This window comes from Zalophus californianus, chromosome 2, assembly GCF_009762305.2.
Source record: "Zalophus californianus isolate mZalCal1 chromosome 2, mZalCal1.pri.v2, whole genome shotgun sequence".
Lineage (NCBI taxonomy): Eukaryota > Metazoa > Chordata > Mammalia > Carnivora > Otariidae > Zalophus > Zalophus californianus.
This window is the reverse complement of record NC_045596.1, coordinates 137,269,565-137,281,564: the sequence shown is the minus strand read 5'-3', so window position 1 is coordinate 137,281,564 and position 12,000 is coordinate 137,269,565. Positions and strand designations below refer to the sequence as shown.

The window sequence follows — 12,000 nt, the reverse complement described above, 5'->3', positions numbered from 1 at the left end:
TGAATGTTTATAGTTTTACTTAATTACTTGAACTTATACATATTTGAGTATTTTGTTAACTGCTTTTTCCTAACATCTAGAATAATGCCTGGGACATAGAACATAGAGAACAATATTTGAGGAGTGAATGAACAAATGAATTTCATGTTAATTTATTAATCATGCCCATAAGTTGTATAAGGCATATGAATTAATTTGTAATGAAAAACAAACGCATAATGGACATTCATGCCTTTCAGATAGATTCTGGAATCCAGAATAAAAGACATTATTCATTATAAATCTATTACTATACTTCAACTAGGGATTTCCCTCTATTAATCTCTGTCTTCTCAAAGTTTTCCTTTCTTTTATTCTGACCAAGAGGAAAAATTTTGCCCTATATGTTGTGGGAAAAGAATGGCCTTGGAGCAGGCGTAGTTGCCAGTTTTGCAGTTACTACGTTGAGTGTGGCTCAGAAAGCCTCTGGTCCACTTTGAGACTTTGAGTCACTCTTTGTGAAATGAACAAACAAAGTAGATTACATGATTCCAGTTTTGACCATTTTTGATTATTTACTGAGGCAAGTAGAGTGATTTGCAGCAAGATGGCAGCATAGTGGGTAAGCTGGTGAGTAATGCTATAGGACTTACTTTTTAAAAAGATCACCTGGGGCACCTGGGTGGCTCAGTGGGTTAAGCATCTGCCTTTGGCTCAGGTCATGATCCTGTGGTCCTGGGATCGAGTCCTGCGTTGGGCTCTTTGTCCAGCCGGGAGCCTGCTTCTCCTTCTGCCTGCTGCTCCTCCTGCTTGTGCGTGCTCTCTCTCTCTCTCTGACAAAGAAATAAATAAAATCTTTAAAAAAATTTTTAAAAATGAAAAGATAACTCTGGCTGTTCTGAAGAGATTAGACTGAAGGAAACTAGAGTGGAAGAAGATAGATGGTTAAGAGGCTACTGCATTTGTCCAAGTGAATGGTAATGGTAGCTGGGATTCAATAGATGGAAATGGATCTTAATGACATGGTCAGCCTTAAGCAGTATGTTGACAAAGAGCTGACAAAACTTTCCAAAAAACTAGATGTGAGGTATGAGGGAAAGAAATGTTTACAGTCTAAGCAATTGCCATTTACTGAGAGGATAATAATAACAGTAATAATGATAATGTTCATAATCACATACATAGACCAACGGAACATAAAGTATCAATGGTGAAAACGTGCAACAGCTTCAGTTGCTAGCATGATGATTCAAGGCAAAGTCAGAAAAGGCATTATGGAAGAGAGGTTATCTGAGATGGATTTAAGGATGCAAAATATACATATTATGAAGTTGCAAGTAAATGGAGAGGAATAGGAAGGCTAGTGTTCTAAATATAAATCAAAGCACTGGTAAAATTTTGGAGTCAGGGGCTCATGTTCCTGTATTAGTGTGCTCAGGCTGCCATAACAAAATACCACAGACTGAGTGACTTAAACAACAGAAGTTTATTTCTCACAATTCTGGAGGCTGGGAAGTCCATGATCAAGGTGCCAGCAAAGTAGGTTTCACTCTAAGTTTTTTTTCTCCTGACTTGGCAGTTAACTGCCGTCTCACTGTGTATCACATGACCTCTTTGAGCATGCATGGGAAGAAAGAGAGATAGAGATCTCTGGTGTCCCTTGCTCTTTTTTAAGGAAACCAGTTCTATTGGATTAGGGCCAATCCTTATGATCTCACTTAACCTAATCACCTCCTTAAAGGTGCTATCTCCAACATAGTCACATAGGGGTTAGGGCTTTAACATATAGATTGTGATTGGGGCACACAATTCAGTCTATAGCAGCTCCCATCACACTTTGTGGGCTCCACAGTTTCAATAAATTCAAGCTTATTTGATATTTCTCATTCACTATGTTTGATAGGATAGAGCTCAGGGGCCCAGGGCTATCACACTGCACGAACCCAGTAAATACCATTCTCTTTACATTACCATGACAATGATATCCCTAGAACAGATTGCATGGGTCCCTGTGGCCTTGCTGGAGAGGGATAAAACACCACCACAATAACTGGAATAATTCTGACAACAACTCGAATACTTCTAACAAGATATGCAAATATTTCATTGACACATTCAGCTCAACCTAAGTAATGGAAATGAATCTGTGTGACCCAGGGCTGCTTTTTGGATACGATATTAAGTATCACTCCCACCACAGAGATTTCAGACTAGAGCATGAAAAAACCACAGTATCCTTTTCTGGTCTTAGTCTCTCAGTTCTCTAGGTTAGGGACTAAAATCTCAAGGTTCTGATGTTTTAAACTCTTTATTTTTCCCAATCTAGTCCTGCTGAAATATCCATCTAGTCTGTCAATGCCCTTAGATCACTTTTAGGCAAACAACCTCAGGGTACTTTTTTTTCAGTTATAATAAACCCATACACTTTGTCGTGAGTCACGAGTCTCTTATCTTTCTCCCATGTGGCTAGATGACTTGTACATAAAGCCCATGCTAATTTACCCACAGTAGACATTCAGCTAGCACACTTAGGTTATTCGGTATTTATTTTTCCAAATAAACAAGAATTAAAAATCAGAACATAACAGGACAAAACACACAATATAAAAAGTCCACCTAGAGTATCAAAAAACCCAGGAAGCTCAGCTCTTCTGTGTACTGATCTTTTGACCTTTGGGATGAGCATCCTGGAGTTGGCTCCAGGCTGGTCCTATGAACCAACATTCCCCGCTGACAACATTATGCAAACCTAAGATACAGTTAGTTGGAAAAGAGAAAAAAAACAATGGTTTTCCTCAAAGGCCCAAAGCAATCTATAGCACCGTCCATAGCACAATATGTAGCATATACAAACGAAAAAATAACAATGATAATAATGGTTAAATCAACAACAAAGAATGACTGGCAGTTGTTGCAAAAATTCTACTTGAGTTCTTTCCCTCATCGGATAAAACCTGTTTTATAAACTCAACCTCTTTTAAAATCTCTTCTCTCTCATCTCTCTTTCTTTTTCTCTGTCTTTCTCTCTCTCTTTCTTTCCTTCTTTTTTTACTTTTTAAAAACAGTTTTTCTGTATTAGTTTTACTGCTCATCCTTTGTATTATATTTAAGATTTACTTTCTATAATTTTTACCCATTTTTAGAACTGTGAAATACAAATAAAATAATGTATGAATACACATATGTAGTTGAAAAGTCAATAATGAAAAATGACTTCCCCAATGCTAGGATAGAGAATAAGCACGTGATTTGTAGCATAGAAGGCCCTTGAATGCCCCTTTGTGCACACATCTCCTTCCATCTCTAAAGAGAGACCACAACCCTGAATCGTGTGCTAATCATTCTTCATATTTTTATGTCTATTTATCTTAAACCATATATTGCTTAATTTGCATATGTTCATTTGAATGCTATCTACATACTTCTTTTGTTCAATATATTGTTTAGTTGGGGAAATTTATGTAAAAGAAATTGTACTATGTATACTTCTGAGTCTATCTTCTTTGGCTCAATATTATATTCTTGAGAGTCATCCATGTTGATGTGTATAGCTTTCAATAATTTTCACTAATTTATGATGTCATTGTATTATTCTACTACATTTTTTCCCAGATCTCCTTAGCAAGGGGGAGCTAGCTGTAGGTAAGAGTGGACTTCAGCTTTTGAGAATGAGGGATCAGAAAGAAACTGGTCTGATCTTGGTACATTTCCACTGAACCTGGGCTGTTGATTTTTTTTTTTTAAAGATTTTACTTATTTATTTGACAGTGAGAGACACAGCAAGAGAGGGAACACAAGCAGGGGGAGTGGGAGAAGCAGGCTTCTCGCGGAGCAGGGAGCCTGATGCAGGGTTTGATCCCAGGACCCTGGGATCATGACCTGAGCCGAAGGCAGACGCTTAACGACTGAGCCACCCAGGCGCCCCTGGGCTGTTGATCTTAACAGGAAATGTTATCTCCTAAACTATATGTTTAGGAGATACATTATAGTTTAGGAGATACATTAAAGCCATTCAATTCTATTACTGTTGGGTCCACAGAGCCCACAGTCTTATACAACAGGATAAGATTTCACCAGACAATAAGAGGCCGTTCCACTTCCAATTATTGCCAAGCAGTGTCTCCTCCCCTGAAACACAATGGTAATAGTAGTGGTCATCATAGGGATAGGGCAACCATGCTCAGTGAGGAAGAGCTCTCATTGTCAGCAAAAGCTATGGCTTGGTGCCATGACATGAGGAAAAGGGGGACAATTAGTGCTGGCTTCTGAGTTTCCATTACCAGAACCCAGAAGAATTCATAGAGATGGCTGGTAGTAATGCTAAAGGAAGTTATCATGTTGCATTTAGGACACCCATATGTGTGCTATCCACTAGCCTATTCTCAAGCTACAAGCAAACAAAAACAGAAACAGCACCAGGTATTCTGAACTTAATCTCCATCTGTATCAGGCCTCAAGATGACCGATATATTGACAAAGCCTGAAATGCTGACATACTAAAGGAAGGAAAGGCCTAACTGAGTACAAGTACCCATCCCAAACTTCACTCCATAGACATCTAGATGCAAAAGAAAGTACCTTGGAGCTTTCACTAACACAAACCAGGCCTCAAGCAAATAGATTCTATTTGATATCACTGAGTAGCTTATATTGAACTTGAAACAAGATAAATTTTTTTATCAGGAAAGTCAGTTGAATCCTACTTTTGCTCATCTTCAAAGCTTTCTGAACCACATCCTAAATTCAATTTCATATTCACTTTAGTGTTAACCCTAAATATTAGTGTTAACCAATAACATCAAAAATAATTGTCTGCTACATTTGGCAACAATCCCCAAATCTTTCTCTATACCTTTCTATAAATTTAGAAAACACAGCAAATAACACAATGGGAATTCTTAAAGCATTTCTAAGTAAACTCCATTGCAAACAGGTTTCAAGGCTTCTAAATAGCTTGCAGAGATGGAAAACCTCATGCCTACCCCACTCTCTTGTGTTCTGTGATGGTATACACCTTTAATACATAGAATAATAAAAAATATTTACTTAATTCTAAAAATATTCTAAATAATAATCAATTTACTAATAAAAATTTACCTGCAACAAAATTGAATTCAAAAAGTAACTGAATCCCTAAAATGACAAGTATATAATACTTCTAATTAACATTCTCAAATTTGCATGTGCATTTACTAGTTAAATGCCAATGGTCTCTATAATCCCTCACCCTTTTTGTCAAAAGGACTGTTTATTCAAAATTATGCAAAAGTTAACTCCTTAGTTGCCTAGGGAATTGCAAGATCCAATTGCAATTTCAAACTAAAATTAAAAGAAAACCCCTACCCTGTTTTATTTAGTGGTGTGTGTTGGAGGGAGGATCTGAGTAGAGTGCCTTTAGCAGGTTTTTTCAATTATCAAAGAAAGAAACAATATGTGTGAGCTCTCTAAAACTCTAAATGAATCAGGTCCTATTCAAAGATGAAATTAATTTTTTATCATTTCACCAACACAGGTAAGGTTTTAAGCATAGATCAATTTCCCAAAACAATTCTTTTTTTTTTTTGCAGAATTTTTCTTCCAGCATTTAATATTAAAAAATGTAACATTCCTCTTCTTCTTTGCCAGAAACTCAACAATACAGTTCCTTTCCATGAGTCTTAAAAATATATGGCAAGATATGTGCATGCAACCTGGATATCTGACAAAAGACAGGTATTGAAAAGAAAGTGCCTCATAAGCTCATCTACACAATCTTTGCTGGCATTTTTCTCCAGCTGCCCTGCTTGGCCCACAGACCCTGTGAGTGGTTCCAGTGCCTGTGGATCTGCAATCCTCATGTATCACTCCCTGACTGAAACCCCAATCATAAGGCTTTGTGTGGGGACCTCGCTTCTCAGGGTGCTGCAGTGTGTCCCTGCGGGTCCATTTCCTGCCTTGATTCCTACCTGCTAGCTTTCATGGAATTGTAGTTTTTAAATGGCCTTAGACAGATAAAAAAGGTAATAGAGTTGCAAGAGAAGCATTCTGGTTACTTTAAAATTCAGCACTCTTCCATTGGAAGGACACTAAAGCTTGTGTTCTTAAAAATGAAGCAAACTGTGGGAGGATGGGGAAGAGTAGGGAGAAAAAAAAATTTTTTTTTAAGATTTTATTTATTTGACAGAGAGAGACACAGCGAGAGCAGGAACACAAGCAGGGGGAGTGGGGGAGGGAGAAGCAGGCCCCCCGCCGAGCAGGAAGCCTGAGGCGGGACTCAATCCCAGGAGTCTGGGATCATGACCTGAACCGAAGGCAGCCGCCCAACGACTGAGCCACCCAAGCTCCCGAGAAAAATATTTTGTAATTGATTGTTGGGAGGATGCTTTCACAGATCTTTGTCTTTATATAGCACGATGGGCTACTTTTATGATTTTGGTCAAAGGTCATCATTCTTGTATTCCTAAATTCTAGTAGTATTTACCTATCAATCCGTACTTGTGGTAGGAGTGTTTTAAAGATCATTTTCAGTGTTTTCATGGTCTTTTGATAGGAAGACTGAATGCAACACCTCAGGAGCTACTAACCAGAGTCACAAGCTTGTGCTTTTTCCCCCTTGCTCCATCCATTACATAATGATGCCTATCCTAAGTCTAGTCTACTGAATAATAAGAGGCTGCATGGAGAAGATAGGCCAGCCCATATCCGCTAGCAAAACCCGGATATGTGAGTGAGGGGGCCAGCCCCATCAGTGAGCCCAGGTAAGACCAGCAGATCTTTCCAGTTGATCCAGAGAGTCATGACCAAAAAAATATTGCTTTAAACCCCTTGAGTTTTGTAGTAGTTCTTTATACAGCAATTTATAACTGAAGTATAGTGCTAAATACTAGCTAAAACTGTCCTTTTACTTCTGTGTATTTGTCTCCACATATAAGCACCTGGAAGGCAGAGACATTGGATTGCCCACTACTGAAATACCAGTTCCTAGATCATAGTCTGGCACGTAGTACCTATTCTATTAATATCTGATAAATAAACATATATAAGTCTAATCATATTGGTCACACAATGAAACATGCTGTAAAGGAAGCAACTCTTGGGATTGAAAAATCTATATTTCAACCTGCTTTGATATTCACTAGACAGACATATGGCTTTGGGACCAACAAATGATCTTTCTAAGTTTTTGTTTTATAGTCTATAAAAAAAGAGACATATTGCCTATCTCAAAGGCTGATTGTGAGTATTAAGTAAGATAACATCTGGAAGAACCTTACAAAGTATTTCTCAGATCATTTGTTTTAATAAATAACAATGTGGTGATGATAAAACCATAAACACAGAAATAAAGTGGTGATGTAATTTAATAATTTATAATATATCTGTAAATGAAGGGCAAAACTTATTTGAAAGGATTCCCTGTTATGGAACGTGAAAAAAAATAGGACTGTGACTCAGGAATACATCTGAAATTACCACCTCAAAGTTTTAAGGCATGACCAGATAGCTTTCCCAATAATAGCCCTGCAGTCATCCTGTCTTCTGCTAACTTCCATAAAAAGTTGCATGCATTTGAGGGCAGTGACTGACCCTGGAGCATAGCAAACCTACCTGAGCCACATGAAGACAGTTCCAAGAGTTTGGAATTATTAGCACAACTCTCTACCCAAGAGTGACAATGAACTATGAACATTACAGAAAAGTGTATCTTGAAAATATGTGATTTAAGGATGTGATTATCTGGTAATACCTACCTCATAGTACCTAATAGTATTAGGTAGACTTAGAGATTAAGTGGTGTAAGACATACAAAGCACTTAAAGCTTGTCACATAGGGAGCATTCTCATTATTTTCCATGACTTTTCCAATATTAAAGTATTATGGCATGAGACTAATAGGGCTCAAACAAAATTAAGGGAAAATCCCATTGGCAAGAGCTAGAGTTAATTAGATACTGAGTATTTAATGGCGTTAATTTTCATGAAAGTTATTTTGATGATTTTGAGTAGTTCTAAATAATATTTGTATTCACTTGCCAGTCACTTTTCTTTTCAGAAAGTAAAGAAAAGCCTTTGCGTTTTGGTTTCCTGTTGTTCTGACATTTTCATGTCCAAAATACCTGCTGTGTAATGTCCTATAGAACTCATTCAGCTTTGACATATCTTGTGAAGCATTAGCTATAAATGCAGTTTTAGCATACTGTGCATAGAGGAATTTTTTTTTTCAGGATTTCACTTAAGAAATCAAGTTCTCAAAATCTTCTTTCAATAACTAGTTAAATATATCCAGTATATGAGGGAAAATCTAGTACTCATTGTACCTACATAAACAGGAAAATTATGAAGAAAAATTTTCATTGTTCTTTTTCACTTTCAGCATTTCCTTTAAAACACTTGTTTTGGGTAAAGTAAAGCTCAGTTTGAATGTGACAACTCATGACACTTCCTTAGAAAAAATATGCATTATTAGTTATTAAAATAAACTGCCAGAACTTCTAGCGATTTTGTAATAAACATGCATTTTATTTATTTATTGTAAAGATTTTATTTAATTATTTGACAGAGAGAGACACAGCGAGAGAGAGAACAAAGCAGGGGGAGTGGGAGAGGGAGAAGCAGGCTTCCCATGGAGCAAGGAGCCTGATGTGGGACTCGATCCCAGGACCCTGGGATCATGACCTGAGCTGAAGGCAGACACTTAAGGGCTGAGCCACTCAGGCGCCCCGTAAATATGCATTTTAAAGATAAGCTATTGGTATAGATTTGTTCCATCCAGCTTTCTGGGGTTCTAGGAGTTTCCTAAGAAAATATCTGTGTGTCAAGAGCTGAGAAGGGTCTGACATTTTACTCTATATGACAGCTAAAAGTTAGTCTGCCACAGATCCATATAGGTTGCATTACAGAAGAGGAATCGTGAAATCAGGAACCCCAAGTCGTTTATAATGGGCAGTAAGAAAACCTGCTCCCTGCTCCGGAAGGTGACAAACAAAGGTAATTTATAAGATAGTCCAGGGCCAACGTAGTCAATGCCTCTGCTTGCAAGACATGCAGAAATGTGAGAGGCTTACGGAGCTCTCAACACTGTGATTGCCACTTTTTTCTTTCTTCAGTCACTTCAATTTAACTTGTAAGTTAATTAGAAAATGACTTTGATTTTTTTTTAAGATTTATTTATTTATTATAGAGGGGGGAAAGGCAGAGGCAGAGGGAGAGAGAGAAAACCCTCAAACAGACTCCTCAGTGAGTATGGAGGCTGACCTGGGGCTCAATCTCAGGACCCTGAGATCATGACCTGAGCCGAAATTCAGAATTGGATGCTTAACCGACTGAGCCACCCAGTGCCCCAATTGCTTTTTTAGTTTTTTTTTCAACCTTATACAAATTTACCCATAATAAACAATGTATACTAAAAGTTTTGGGGGTACACGCAACTTTTATTACTTGCTGATACTTCCACCTGTTCATTTATTCAATAACACTAAGCTCATGCTAAGGGCTGGGCGTTAAGTATGCAGTGTTGAGGGATGCCTGGGTGGCTCAGTCAGTTAAACATCTGCCTTCAGGTCAGGTCATGATCCCGGTGTCCTGGGATCGAGCCCCGCATCAGGCTCCTTGCTCAGCAGGGAGACTGCTTCTCCCTCTCCCTCTGCCGCTCCCCCTGCTTGTGCTCTCTCTGTCTTCCTGACAAATAAATAAATAAAATATTAAAAAAAAAAAGGTATGCAGTGTTGAGCAAAGCAGTTTCCACTGTCATGGACCATAATAACCTCTAGTATAGAAAACATGTAACAAACAACAACCACAAAAAACAAATATGTCACTTTTTGGGATACATTATACTTTTTGTTTGAAAAATATCTTTATTTTGAAAAATAACATGCACATAAAATTAAAAAATGTGCACAGCCTAATAAAGTAGTATAAAACAAACATCTGTGTATACACTACGAAGGACACCACCTCTTTCTAGATAACTGTTTTTAATTATAATATCCTCCTTTTTCCTCAAAAGTCACCACTACCCTAATATTTATTTATGTATTTTTATTTATGTTTTTATTTTAATTCCAATTAGTTAATATACAGTGTTCTATTAGTTTCAAGTGTACAAAATGATAATTCAACACTTCCACACATCACTTTGTGCTCATCGCGACAAGTGCACTCCTTAATCTCCATCACCTATTTTATCCATGCCCCACCCACCTCCCCTCTGGTAACCACCAGATTATTCTCTATAGTTAAAAGTCTCTCTCTCTCTCTCTTATTTTTTCCCCTTTGCTTGTTTTGTTTCTTAATTTCCAGTTACAAGTGAAATCATATGGTATATTTCTTTCCCTGACTGGCTTATTTAGCTTAGCATTATACCTCTAGCTCCATCTATGTCATGCAAATGGCAAGATTTCAGTAGTAACCCATTGTGTATATACATACACACAGACACACACATACATGTATATATATATACGCCACTTCTTCATTATCCATTCATCTATTAATGGACACTTGGGCTGCTTCCGTAGTTGGCTATTGTAAATAATGCTGCTATAAACATAGGGGCACCTGTATCCCTTTGAATTTGTGTTCTTGTATTCTTTGGGTAAATACCCAGTAGTGCAATTGCTGGATTATAAGGCAGTTCTATTTTTAACTTTTTGAGGACACTCCATACTGTTTTCCACATTGACTTCTCCAGTTTGCATTCCCACCAACAGTGCATGAGTGTTCTTTTTTCTCCACATCCTTACCGACATCTGTTGTTTATTGTGTTGTTGATTTTAGCCATTCTGACAGGTGTTAAGTGATATTTCATCATAGTTTTGATTTGCATTTCCCTGATGATAAGTGATGATGAGCATCTTTTCATGTGTCTATTAGCCATCTGCATGTCTTCTTTGGAGAAATGTCTGTTCATGTCTTCTGCCTATTTTTTAATTGGAGTATTTGTTTTTTATGAGTTTGATAAGTTCTTTATAGATTTTTGATACTAAGCCTTTATCAGATATGTCATTTGCAAATATCTTCTTCCATTCCATAGGTTGCCTTTTGGTTTTATTGATTGTCTCCTTCCCTGTGCAGAAGCTTTTAATTTTGATGTAGTCCCAGTAATTTATATTTGCTTTTGTTACCCTTGCCTCAGGAGACATATCTAGAAAGAAGTTGCTCCAGCTTATGTCAAAGAGGTTCCTGCCTGTGTTCTCCCGTAGGATTTTGATGGCTTCAAGTCTCACATTTAGGTTTTTAATACATTTAATACATGGTCTAAGAAAATGGTCCAATTTAATTCTTTTGCATGTTGCTGTCCAGTTTTCCCAACACCATTTGTTGAAGATACTGTTTTTACATTGGATATTCTTACCTGCTTTGTCAAAGATTAATTGACCATATAGCCGTAGGTTTATTTCTGGGTTTTCTATTCTGTTCTATTGATCTATATGTCAATTTTCATGCCAGTACCATATTGTCTTGATAATTACAGCTTTGTAATATAACTTGAAGTCCAGAATTGTGATGCCTCCAGCTTTGCTTTTCTTCTTCAAGATTGCTTTGGCTATTCGGGGTCTTTTGTGGTTCCATACAAATTTTGGGATTATTTGTTCTAACTCTGTGAAAAATGCTGTTGGTATTTTGATAGGGATTGTGTTGAATGTGTAGATTGCTTTGGGTAGTATAGGCATTTTAACAATATTTATTCTTCCAACCCATGAGAACAATATTCGTTTTTCCAATGGAATGTCTTTCTATTTCTTTGTGTCATCTTAAGTTTCATTCATCAGTGTTTTATAGTTTTCAAGAGTACAGGTTTTTCACCTCTTTCGTTAGTTTTATTCCTAGGTATCTTTTTATTTTGGGTGCAATTATAAATGGGATTTTTTTCTTAATTTCTCTTTCTGCTACTTCATTATCAGTGTGTAGAAATGCAAGAGATTTCCATATCTTGATTTTGTGTCCTGTGACTTTACTGAATTTATCAGTTCTAGCAGTTTTTTGGTGGAGTCTTTAGAGTTTTCTATATAGAGTATCATGTCATCTGAAAATAATGAG

At 37.2% G+C, this 12,000-nt stretch overlaps 1 long non-coding RNA gene across 1 annotated transcript in view; it reads right to left on the bottom strand.

Annotated features, from left to right (window-relative positions):
- Positions 1-760: 760 nt before the first annotated feature.
- The window catches only part of LOC113925820, a 33,332-nt gene continuing 22,092 nt past the window's right edge, over positions 761-12,000 (bottom strand). Inside the window, exon 3 of the long non-coding RNA XR_003521064.1 lies at positions 761-812. This is a non-coding gene — a long non-coding RNA (uncharacterized LOC113925820). The remainder of the gene's footprint in view (positions 813-12,000) is intronic.